At 43.1% G+C, this 13,280-nt stretch overlaps 1 protein-coding gene across 11 annotated transcripts in view; it reads right to left on the reverse strand.

Annotated features, from left to right (window-relative positions):
- Positions 1-13,280, reverse strand: part of auts2a (activator of transcription and developmental regulator AUTS2 a) — a 274,712-nt gene that overhangs the window by 188,103 nt on the left and 73,329 nt on the right. The gene's annotated exons all lie outside the window — the stretch shown is intronic.

Consider the following 13,280-nt stretch of genomic DNA (forward strand, 5'->3'; position numbering starts at 1 on the left):
ATGGCGGCATAGTTTGTGTGCCACGGACAACTATTCCTACGGTCCTAAACACCCTAACTTGGTCTTAAACACAACTTTTCCAAACATTTGAGCACAAAACACAGGATGTTTCGTCAACAAATAAAGCCAGAGCACAACATGCTCCGCTCTCCGAAACAGTTGCTCATAAGCCAAAATGAAAATAGGTTCTTGACTATACTCCAAAACACAGGTATACTAAGGCAATTGTGGACTGACAAGTGTATTTCATCACTACAACTGTAGCTCCGCATTCCATTGGTATTGCTCCTTCCTTTATGCAAAGCAAGGAGCAGAATCTGGCCCAAAGAAATAGTAGCTGAAGTCAAAACTTAACACATATTGCACTAACTAGTTTTTAGCCTGTGTTGTTCCTGGACATCCTTTGTTCACAGGGCAATAAAAACTACATGTTAGGAAGCTGTGTACCGTACCTGCGGCTATGTGAGGTTTGACACAGCAAGTGAGGTCTGGGAAGAACAGGAATAACACAGTGGTGGGCTTCACTGTGAGCCCAGTTGTTGTGCAGCTCATAGCTATGGGTCGACCTGCGAGTCTGGCTCAAAGAATCCGACATACAGGTCTGATTAAAAATATACAATGGACCTTTCATGGCTAATAATTCATGGCCACAAAGGCTCTCTTGAATCTTCCATGTGAAAGAGGAGCTGAAAGGTTGACTGGCTCTGCGCTCCCTCCTCCCTCCCAACATCTCCCGTCCCACGTAGCTGGGGGCTAATTGCAGCGATTTTAGATGATTGTTATTAAAAACAGGCGAGCGGCAGCATTTGGTGAGCTGAATCCCCAGAAGAGTCACCCCATCACACGGTGAGAGCTGGCGCATGGTAATGACTGCAATCAAAGCCAGAACGCTATTATTTCCTTCAGAGCTGTGGAGGAGGCGCCGAGGAGCGCACACACTCCAAACACTCTTCGCCATGAATAACCCAGAAGAGGGCAACAACAACAACAACAGGGCTTTGACTTGTAAGGATCATAAAAAAACAAACACGGTGTCATGATCACGATTGGTTACATTCCAGCGCTGGAGTTGGTACCTTCAAGTGTCTTATTAAATACCTTGCAGTTATAGAGATTCAGTCATAGGAAGCGCACGTGAGGGGCTTGGGTTCCATGAATCTATTCTCTTCTGTCCGTACCAGGTTGGTCCACAGGCAGCAGTGTAAGCACAGAGGCCCCGTGCAGAAACCTCCTCCAGCTCTTCTGGGAGTATCCCAGGACAACACAGGGCCAAAATACTTGGAGCAGTCTGCCGGAGGGGGCTTATGGTAGTAGGAGATGTCAGGCACACACAGAGACAGGCCTACAGCAGCCATTCTAAAAGAATGTCCAAGTTACCTAAACCGGCTTCCCTCGGACTTGTACTCCGAGCCTCTTCCAAATGACAAACTTTTCATTCGATCCCTCACCTCGGCCCCTTAGGGGGGGATCATGGACATTATGCAAGTTAAGTCGTCTTCCTAAAGTCATTATCAGTGCGTCCAAAATGGACTGGATGAATCGACCGGAATGGCTTTCCCAAGGGACAGCTGTCTAATGGAAAGTCTGGTGAAGTGAACATGTCTACTGTAATTTCTGTGACCTTTATTTCAGGGATCTGGTGCACAATTGTATCCATCCATCCAGCCATCATTTATTTGGGGTCAGAGCGCAGGGGCAGCAGCTGGAGCAAAGGGGTGTTGCCCCAACTCCTCTACGTTGCTCAAGCCCAGAACACCCAAAAAAGACGCAGTAGAATCAGTGTCTTCTGTAAGACCGAACTTCTTCACTTTATCCCAAGTGGGTACACCCACTCTGCCGTAACGTTTTTACATTCATTTTAGCTGCTTATATCTTCTTGTTTCAGTCACAAGTTCATGATCATAGCTGAGTGTAGGGATGGAGAACAACAGGAAAATGGATGGCTTTGCCTTCACCTCATCAGAACAAAGCCAAGTCCTCATGTCATCTGTACCAATCCATCAGTCAATCATGCGCTAAATTGTTCTCTCGAAGTTTTTGAAGGGCCTCTCCAGCGACTTGGACAAGACTGAGACACAAAGTTGTTTTGACCGTTCTCAGACATCAATTTTATGGGTATGAATGGATATACAGGGTGACATTCCTGGGCCGACTTGAATCACATGTGGTCAATATCAAAACAATTGGGGACATGAGTGTGCATTATTATGATATAACTATACCATAACTATGGTCTAGTTTATGGAACATAAACAGCATCTTATTATCAGTATTCATCTTGGTCAATAAAGAAACTGAAGCCTAAAGAAAGTGCATGTTACTCACATAAAAGTGACGACATTGCAAAACCCGTCTTTTTATTCCACACACTGTGTTCACATTGTTTATTCCAGTCAACACAATGGCGCATGAGCACACTCACACACACTCACACACAGCCCAAGAGGGCACGGGGGGCTAACACAGCCAGTCAGCAGTAACTAGCAGAGGTTCAACACTGTGATTAATTATATTGTAAGTAAATCAATACTAATTATCCAGCAGGTCGGGCCCGATGCAAGGCAGCCAGCCGCACAGTGACCCACCAACAACAGCTGCCTGACACAATTATAACACTCAAATTACAGTGCACAGCAAGCAGCGCAACAAGTCAAGAGACGCAGTTATTACAAGTCGGGCGAGGGATATCGATATCAGTCAGATCTGCTGAGTTTGGAATTATGATAATCGAGGGGAGGGAGAAACAAATTCACAAACGGAATTGATTGAAATCGAGGAGCGAGCGGGGTTTGTTGTGTAAATGCAATTCATGCGACTATAAGAGCGATTCATCATTCCAAGATTCAATCGTCTCGAGATAGCTTTGAACGGGCCGACTGAACCTCAACGAAAACACATTCTTTGTTTCTGAGACAGAAAGAACTTAAGCTTCACTCGCCATGAAATGTTCTTGATTTTACATATATATATATATATATATATATATATATATATATATATATATATATATATATATATATATATATCATATCAGTCAGCTTTATTTTCCACAGTTATTATATATATAATATATACAATACAGTACTGTACTATAGAATAAAACCAAAGATCAAAACCTGTTTTTAGGCCATTCCTTGTGTTGTTTTCCTCCTCCTTGATAGAAACTGAAGATTAATTTATTCCGTAACGGCGCCCTATAGTCGCATAGGTTCTACCTTCCTTCCTCTCTTCCTCTTCCTTTTGGGTGTGTTTGCCGGTGCAAAGCGTTTCATCGACATTGTGAGGTTTGTCGTGGAGAACATTTGCAAACGGAAATTTGACCAGCTGTACAGACACAAAGCACAGAGACCGTTGATATAAATCTGCGAAACAGCGAAGACGCGAAAGGTGAACCGCGTGATAGCGAAGGTTCACTGTATATACAATGAACCTCTACTACAGAGGTACAGTCCCCCTTTTGCCCACCAGGACCCAAAAGTTTTCCATTCCCTTGTTTGCATAATATCATGAAGGCAAATAACCGGTGAGTGAGTTCCAAATTATAGATGAGTCACTATGAGGCTATGGAAAGTTTAGGCTAGTATCATGATTCAAAGTGGGGCAGAAGGATGCAACACAAATTCCAAGTTGGTGTAATATGCAACACAAATTCCAAGTTGGTGACTATTTATATATGTAATGCTTTACATAATTCATTTTTTTTTTTAGCCAATAGACATGTTTGTCTTCTTAGCATTTTAGCGTTTTGAGGCGAAAGCCATAGAACATGGGTTTCAAAGTCCAGATTATCAGATGCCCAGATGAGCATTTGGCAAAAACCTTCAGAGCTGAGCCATAAGTCTTCACAGAACTCCAGTTTTAGTAGGGCAAGATAAAAGTGTCTTCAAGAGACGGGATAAAATCAGGGGCCATTTGATGTCTGCACTTGCACTTAACAATACACAACTCCACTCCTGTACAGCTGATTGAACGCCAGTTGGAGACACTTGTTATTCACCTGAAGTTGGCCTCGATCACAGCGTGAAAACACAACGGAAGGCATTTGATGTCGTCCTGCTGTTTTCCTGCAGCGTCACAGGAGTCTGGGACTTTGCTTTTATGCAGCGGGGAGTTTCAAATGTGCTCACACACAGACTAGCAAGATAAAACACTGAGGACCTGTGGGTCCTCCACAACACTGTGCCCTCCTCCCTGCTGCTGAATAATGCATGAGAACATGTAAATACGTTATTCCGCGCATGCATTAATGATCACGGAGATACTCGCAGTCTAAGCACCAGGGCAATTAATAAAAGATGCCACACAGATAAAGGCCAACACTTCCCTCGTCTTCCCCCCCCACTCGATCCTCTGAGACACGTTCCATGCCAAATCTTAACCTTGTTTTATTTCTGTGCAGCTCGGGGGTGTGGTGCAGCTGGAGAGGAGCTGAATAATGAATGGGGGTTATCAGAGCAGCCGGCTACAGTAGAGAAAATCTGCGCCACTGAAGACACAGCAAGAACCCTCACACACTGCGTGCACACTGAGACGCGAGCGCTGTGGTCCTTAAAAAGATACTCCAGAGAGGAAATGAGGGGTTAACTGTTCTCCTGGGAGGGTGGAGAGCATCTTCGCCTGGAGACAGTGTAAGCAACACAATAACACAAAACAAAAATCCACCTCGCAAACAAAGACTTTTGGGAGAAGTTGTCCCTGCTGGTATAGATCAGACAACATGGAGAATCACCAGTTAGTGTTCTGTTCTCAACAATTTAAGAGCACCACCATGTAAGAAAGTAAATATGTGGTGCCAGTTGTCAGTGTTGACAGCCTTGCAGAAGCATGAGGTTATGGGACGCTGAAGTTACAGGTGACAGCCCCACATTAGAGCACAGATTTATGAGTTTGGCTGCGCATGGCCCTGCCTGAGATTGCACCTATTTAGGAAGTGTTTATAGATTTGGGGGTTTGGCGCCAATGCTGAATGACTAAAAAGGTTTTTTTTTAATTTTCTTTTGCCAAACAAATCAATTTTCATGGTGTAAAGTTCGAACAAAGTCATTTTTTCATATAGCCCTAACAATACAGTCCATAAATATGATTCATATTTACATGTACATAACTAAATATCAAATAAATTTGTTACCCCTGGGGCAATAAATTGGCAAGTGGTCATGGGGAAAGAGAAGCAAGAATAAATAGATGAATATCAAGGCCCATTGGAGCAAGCGCTTCAGAAACTCCGAAGGAATTCAGAGGTGATGGACGACGTAATGCTGAAATACGAAACGACACACACGTGACACAACGTCTGAAACTGATTCACAAAAGGTTTTTGTTCTAACTGAAAAAAATAACCGTTTTCAGACATTTGATTGGTGAAAAGGCTCTTGACTGGTTAGAACAAAAACACTTTAGTGGACCAGTTTGAGGCTCCAGGGTTTAAGTGAAGAAAGAGTGAACCAACAGAACAGATTTTTCACGCAACTAGAAGGAGAAAAGTCAAATAAAAGTTATTGTGGATTGAATACAATTTGAAGGTTATTGTCAGCACTCTCACATTCATGATGGCAACCAGGCTTATATCATTTATTTTGCCGCATCCCTGTACAAAATGGCATTTATATTTTTATGTTCCTCGTAGTTGTGTCTTATCACAGTGACATGCCTTTTTTTCCATTTACAGGACATAGAGTGTTGATACTAAACAACCAACCGAAAACTGGAGAACAGTGCCTCCCCTTCCTTTTTTTTTTTTTTTTTTTCATCACAGTAGCAGTAATCTGTCAGTCGACGTTGCCCTTGTCATGTCCAGAAGCAGCAGCCACTCATTAGCCAGATTATTCAATTAGGGCCATTACAGTCAGGCTAATGTCACACATCAAGCGCTGAAAGTGCGACGAAAAACTGTTGCTTTCCCCCAGCAGAGTCATTTTGACAACTCCCAGGAACCACATAATAGGCTTAATGACTGTAACTACAGTGCGCTGTATGTGGAAAAACACACGTTGGGCTGAAAAAAAAAATCACCACCGTCGGTGGGAGAAAAGGCACAAAGGGGAATAGATAGTGCTGAGTACAGAGAGGATGTGAGGGAAGTCATCCTGCAAGGCTCATTAACATAGAGCCCCCGCTCATTTCCTAAAAATGTACTTAACACCACTTACATGCCTTCATTTATCTAAGCAAATGAGCAGAGAGATGCAAATCTACTTATGCAGGTCAATTACTACAGCTAAATAATTCACAGAATGTAAGGATCCTTTTGGAGGAAAGCGCAGCGCTCCAGTAAATGTTATCATAATTACTTCAATTAAAGCAGAAAATCATTATTACGCATTAATCCCCACAGAAATTAAAGCAGAGAACACAGCTTTACAGCCGCAACTCTATTCATTTGGTGAATATTTTTCATACTGTTCGCAGTCGCACTGTCAAGGGCTGCCAACCAAAGCCCAGTAGCCATTTTGAAGGCTACGATTTTTACAGTAAAAACGGCATTCATTCAATGTGATCGGATTCTCTATGCAATACCTTTGTAAAGTAGCATTTTGATGGGATTTTTTTTTTGTCCACAGAGTGGTGCTATGAAGGTTGATTAAGTCAGACAGACCACCATAGAAGGCCTTGGCACAGAGCGCATCACTGAAGCAACACGATTTAGACTTTAGGTTTACATTTAGATTTAGTAATTATGTAGTAATTATCACATGCTATGACGCGCAACAGCAAAAGTGAAAACATTAGTTAAGCAACAGTGGTGCTGCTTGTTATAACAATACCTAAAACCTAAAAAATTATGAGCAACAGGTTGCTAAATACATTTTTTGCCAATGACTATCCACTGGTTATGTCCACTCTCACTGCAGGCACCAAAGTTCACTGCAATAGTTAATAGCTCTCAAATTAATCTTGTGAGATTCAGCAGGGTTTTTTTTCCTCCACCATCCTCTGTGACTAAGTGCATCACCACAGTGGATCTGGAAACTCATCACAAGAAAAAAATTGCAGTAAATTCCGGACGAAAGAATGCACGTAATATAAGCCACAAAATTTATAAAGGAAAATAGATTTTGTTAAGTCACACAATACATAAGCCCTGGGTGTAGCAGTGCTGTTGATGCTGTAAAAAGGTCAGTGAGGCATATAGCCAGCTTAAAAATGAGGATCACTTGTTTTGAAAATATTTTGAACAGGCGCAGGGTTTAGGGTGCAAGAAAAAAATTGTGGCTTACAGTTTGGAATTATATATATATATATACACACATATATATAGCATATGAGCAGCTAAAATGGTGTTAAAAAGGTTCCTTGCATAGGTAAAATGACCAATCCAACCAGCAAAAGAAAAATGAAAAAAAAAACAAAAATGTGTGAGTTGTATTATCATTTATAAGAGGAAAACGGTACAATATAAATTGAGACATAACAAGATAAGAGTGCAGGAGGGATGATGGGAGGGACAGGAAAGCTGGCTAGAAAGGATGGAGGGATGAGGAGAGGGGAACCAGCATCTGGAGGCTGCGAGACTTCACAGCACCGTGATGGTCAACCTCTTCTCTAACAGGAGGAGAAAAAGGGACAGAAATCTGTTTCCTGTCATCTCCCATCTTGTCAGTCTTTGTTCAAACATCTTGCATGTCGTCCACCAGCTGTTTACTGCCAGAGCTGGCAGATGGCCGCTTCTCTTTGATATGCTCTCTCCCTTGGTCCGCTCTTTCTTAGCTCACTCACTTTGTAAAAGTTTTAGGGCGGATGGCTCGGTGGCAGTGGATGGTGGACTTGGGTTGTGTAATCCAGTTGGTCAAAAAGAGAGATTGCTGGCCGTTTCATCAGTCGTGATGCTTGTGAAACAGGTCAATTATTCACGGCTCAGATGGTCGGTTTGAGAGGGGTTGCTGGTTTGATCCCAGCTCCAGGCGTGTTTCTGTCATCGCCTCCCACAGCAAGACGCTTAACCACCCAAGGGTTCAGATGGCTTACTGCACTGCAGCCTACTGCCGTCAGCGTGTGCTTTCAACAAGCATTCCATGTGCTACATACAGTAAGTCAGATCCATTCACCATCTATGAGTATTATTTAAAAATGCCAATCTCTTCAGTGGGTGTTTTAAATGTTCAGGAAGATTGAGGGAATAAGCTGCATTAGAATTGTGGGGCCACTGGTGAGCATCATCAGATACAGACATTGACAGCAGAAGCTTAAGATAGTGACTACCAATGGGATTGTTGGGCATAAATCACCAGCAGATACTATGGCACATCCCTCTCCACATCTCCAACATTCCCAGGGCTAATGTATCTGTGAACTACTGTGCACAACACAGGCTCCTTTGACTCACAAGTGCCAGCATCTGCCCGTAACACTGAGGTAGTCCAACCATGAGAACCTTCCCTATGCCCAGCCATCCAGCTGTAACCGGAGCTGCTCAGGAGCAGGAACAGACGGCGGGCAGGACCTGGCATTCCAGCGGGAATTTAACTGGAGCTAATGAGCTAGGGGGCACATTCCTCCAAGGAGAAAACGAGGCTCACATCATCAGAGCAACTCTACACCAGAGCTACGCCCCGTACGGGTTGGGATGGGATCCTTTACCTGTCTTCAGTTGCCCCTTCTGACTCCTTTGGCCTATATTTGCATCTTTAGTACATCGTGATGGAGGTGGGTGAAGAAACAGAAGAAGATGTGGTTCACAGAAAATAGCTACAACTCAAACAGGAAGCAGAGTCAAAGTTGGGATTAGAGGACTAACATTTCGACTTGACTTTAACGTGAAGCATGGACGACATCATTAGTGGTCCTTAAGTCCACATCAGCAAAGATGAAATGCGACAAGCGCACACACATCTAGACTGCGTAGGTGAAAGTTATCTTTCCAGTTGGCTGAGCTTCCACTCAGTAGCTCCTTCCATCTGTCAGGCCCATCCCTCGCGGCTGCACCGAGGCTTCTTCCCCCTCCTCCTACCCTCGATTGTTCAGTGATCCAGACACCAGTCAGTGCTCCCTTGATCCACACTGAAGGGGCCAGAGAGACTGAGGTGGACATTGCCGTGCTACAGTCCACTCAACAGGTTTACATTTGTCAAATTAACACATCCTCTCCAGAGAGATATCAGATCCCACTTGGGAGTGGAGCACAGCTCAAACTGTCAGAGGACATGACAAATACAAGCCACAGAATCAGATCAGTGACAACTATAGAGGACACATTCACAGTCCTAGTCCATTCAAAAGTAACTTGGACCCAGATTACATCCATGTTGGGGATATGCTTTACCATTCACTACTGAGCTCTGATGTCCACCCTTATCAAAACCATGTCCAGCTCTAGTCATACATGCAGAATCAAAACACTCCTCATAACATGATCAGAGGGTTGTCAGCTGAGACGATATTAACTCTTCAAAATAAGGTGATCTTCTCAAAGGGAGACTCTGGTCTAGATTGTCCCACACAACCAACACATGAGAGCATCAAGACTCCACTTGATCTACCTTTGCATCTTCATTTGGTGTTCAACTGGGACATAGCATTCATATCATTCACATATTCCTTTCATTCAGAAACCACTGGAATCAACCTGCAACTGCAAATGTTCCGTTTCATAAGTCGAATTTGTTTGACAAATCACACTGCAAACTTGTTTGTCCAAAAGAGCAATGCATCACCACTGCCATTTTCCACTCCATTTCAATGGGTAAAAGTTCCAGTGAAATCTGTATTAGTGAACATGATAGGTGTCAGAAAATACGCTGTGTGTCTCTTTATTTTTTTGTTTTTTATGTTATGTGGCAGAAAATTATTTTGAAACACAGTGTATTTCTGCATGACCGTATTACACAGTGACCACAGTTCTGGTAATAAAACATCCACTACTGCTCGAGATGACAGACAAATATTGAAATTCCCGTGTACGTTTGTCCATACGGCTTGAGTAAGCCGGCACCCGAGATGATCTGCAAAGCCACTTAGCACTGCATAAACAAACAAATCTACCCGGATGAAAAAAATCTGACAAGGCAAGCTACTTCCTCTAAGCTTGTCTCCTAGGCGGCAGAGTTTTTGTCTGACAGATGTTTACAGGGGATGGGCGATGTTTCCTCGCGGCGTGCTCCCTGGGAAAACATCTGGAGTTTGTGGGGATTTGAAGTAATCCCTTTGGCAAGCTGCTGAGCCTCACCCCTCCCTACCATTTCAACGGGTTTGTGAAGTACGGAAGGGTTTCCAGAGGGGAAAAAAAAAAAAAAAAAGTTGATGGGTACCACTTTGTGACAGGCATTCCATGGGTCAAGAGTTCCGTAAGCCTCTTACTGCCGCAGCTTTTAAGCATAAATAAATTAAACTGGTTGGGTGGAAAAGGCTCAAATAAACTCTAGTTAGAGTCCCGGGAGCATGGATGAATGTGCAGAGGGATACAACTTCCACGCATGTCAACTCATTCATCTTCTGCGCTTCAGGTATAAGAATGGTCATGCAAGAGGTCAGACCGCTCCCAACATGACGTAAAATGAATGTTGCAGCTTCCTCTATTGTTGGCCAAATTACCACCTGGACATCAGCTCCACTGCGTACTAATTTAAGCTGTCATCATAATTGTGTTTTATTGTCAACTGACAGGGGGATTTGGCTTTTAAAATAATAACTGTCATTAAACTGCGCCCCCTGTAATTTAGCAAAATACTCCTAATGAAGCACTGTCAGTTTGAAGAAGAAATATGATCATCGTTTGACTTTGAAGCAGGCGAATAAAACTGAGGTCCAATCGATGTTTGAGTATTTTCCTGGGACATTTCTCTGCCATCACCTTTGGCAAGACTTTGACTGGAGGCTTCCAACTATCACATATTAATGCAGTAATGTCGTTCTAGCCATGGGGTATGTAGAGGATGTTAAATCAAATCAGCCTGGTATGAGTCAGGTCACCGTTCTCCTTCTGTGGCGCCACAGAACTGGCAAGCTAGGGGGTCTTGGCACTGACGCGGAGGACAAAGAGCTAGGAGGAGACACAAAGCAGGGCTGCAGCAGGAATGTAACCCACCTCCATACTCCCTCCCTCCATGCCTTCTCACTTCAGGACACGAGCCCACACACAGGGGGAGCAATTGACCCGGGGTTCTTGACCCAGACCCCACCAAGCGATACGCCCTCCTCACCCACTGTCTTCTGCAAGCAGGTTCGACAGGGGCCAAAAAAAAAAACAAAACAAAAAAAGACAAGCACTCTGTCAAAGATGGCAGTGTTTGTTTAAGGTCACTTCCTATCCACATGCAGCTGCGGGCGAGTCTGTCAATCACGTATAGTTACTCAGAAATCTGGCCGCTGCTTTGGGTCTGACAGCTGGGAGCAGGAAAGACGGAAGCAGGCACGAATCAAAGGCAATATAAACAGCCCTTCTTCGATCCTTCCTCTCAGAATTCGACCCAGAACAATGAAAACCTCTGACACACATGCCATGCCTGTTGAATACACTAAAAGAGTAGTTCACGTGAAGCAAAGATATGTAAAAGAGGGTCGACCATCGCACAATAGTAAAGTAGTCAAATACAATATACTGGTTTCACATGGACATTTTCCATTTGCAAGAGAAGACTGCTCAGTGTCATGTAGTGATCATAAGTATAACCAATTTTTATCTTTGGCAAGTAAAGCTGACAATTATCAATACGTCAGCGGTACATTTTTTTAAGGAATTTTTAAAGAAAACTACAAACTACAAAAAAATTGTTACCAACTCTGTCTCAACACTCTATTTTGGATAAGAAACAATACTGGTATATGTAGCTAGTTTTAAGCCACATCAGTACTGGTGTCATGAAATGAACACATTAATTACTGCTATTGTTATGCTTTTATGAAAAATGTTAAAGTAAGAACATTGCTTCAAATGAAGTTACACAAAAACGTCTCAGACAGGGCTATCCAGAAAAAAAGAGGCTCCAATTTGACAAGGCGAAACATGTGAAACATCCTCAAACTGCTGAAAAACACTGGAAATGTCAGACAAATAGAATAGTCTAATAATAAAAGAGGAATATGTCTCTTTACACTCTTTCACAACACAAGGTGGCGTTGTTGCAGTTGCAAAACTGCATGAGTCATATGATATAATGCAAATCTGTTCACGGACCTATATAATATATATACATGCTGCAGGTGCGGCAGTGCAGTCTACGCCATGGAAAGGTTAGTGAACTCTGTGAACTGTCTTAAAAATGCGCGTGAATACGAAACATTTCTGAACTGGTTTTTAAAACCGGGCTTCCACATCGGACTGATCGAAAACAACCACTGCGATGCTCAGAATTGGCAGCACGCCTCCAACACCTCAACGTTGAAGTCATCACATCAGTCCAATGAAATCACATTTTACTGATATGAAAGCGCTCAGTGCTCTTACGTCTATAACCCATCACTTCTTCATTGTACCAGGAGCCCCGCCCTGCGACTGAGATGGCCTGTGAAGGAGGAGTTGCGGGTACACAGACTGGGAATCCACACTGGGACTAAAGCAACGCTTTGGGTGCTTTATTGTAAAATAAAATATTTGTATAGAAAATAATATGTAAACATTTTAAAAGCTATCTGAGGTTATCATGGTACATTTATTCTTGACTATTGACTGCCGCTGTGCTTGGCATGAGAAGGACTGGGAGGGCACTCACAAGCCCCTCCTGCAGTGAAGGTCAGGGAATTATTCTCATGAGAACTTTATATAGTCCGTCAGACGCCAAGATGTATATAACTGATGGCTGATTTTTTTAAGAATTCAAAGGCTCCAACAAAAGGGCAATAGAGCACCGAGAACAAACGCTTTATGCTCTACAATAGTTGCTGTGTATCTAACATTTACAGCATTTACATGATGTTTTGGAAGAGTAGCATTTCTTCTTTGGGTGTCAATGTATGACTCAAGTGTCCAAATAAAGTCAAATGAATGGTGAAAGAATTACGGTTGATGAGGAAGCAGATAAAAAGAAACAATTGAGTGAAACATTATATTAAAGAGTTTACAGCTCCACTTGCCTGAGTACATTTGAGCCATGCACCAACGACAGACGGAGTACAAGGTATTTTAACCCCATTGAAGAACGGCGAACATGAGACACACTAGAGCCATCACTTTGTTTTACTTAATGAGCTTTATCGATCCAGCAGAGCAGACATGTGACACTAAACGGCAAATTTGATCAGAGAGAAAGAGGTCATGGCCAAAAGTCACGACACTGAGCAATGCTCAACCAGCAGCTGGCGGCCCGGATGCTTGGTCGCCGGGTTGACCGACTGCCTGGCGGGTTAAA

Source organism: Synchiropus splendidus, chromosome 17, assembly GCF_027744825.2.
Source record: "Synchiropus splendidus isolate RoL2022-P1 chromosome 17, RoL_Sspl_1.0, whole genome shotgun sequence".
In the NCBI taxonomy this organism is placed as follows: Eukaryota; Metazoa; Chordata; class Actinopteri; order Syngnathiformes; family Callionymidae; genus Synchiropus; species Synchiropus splendidus.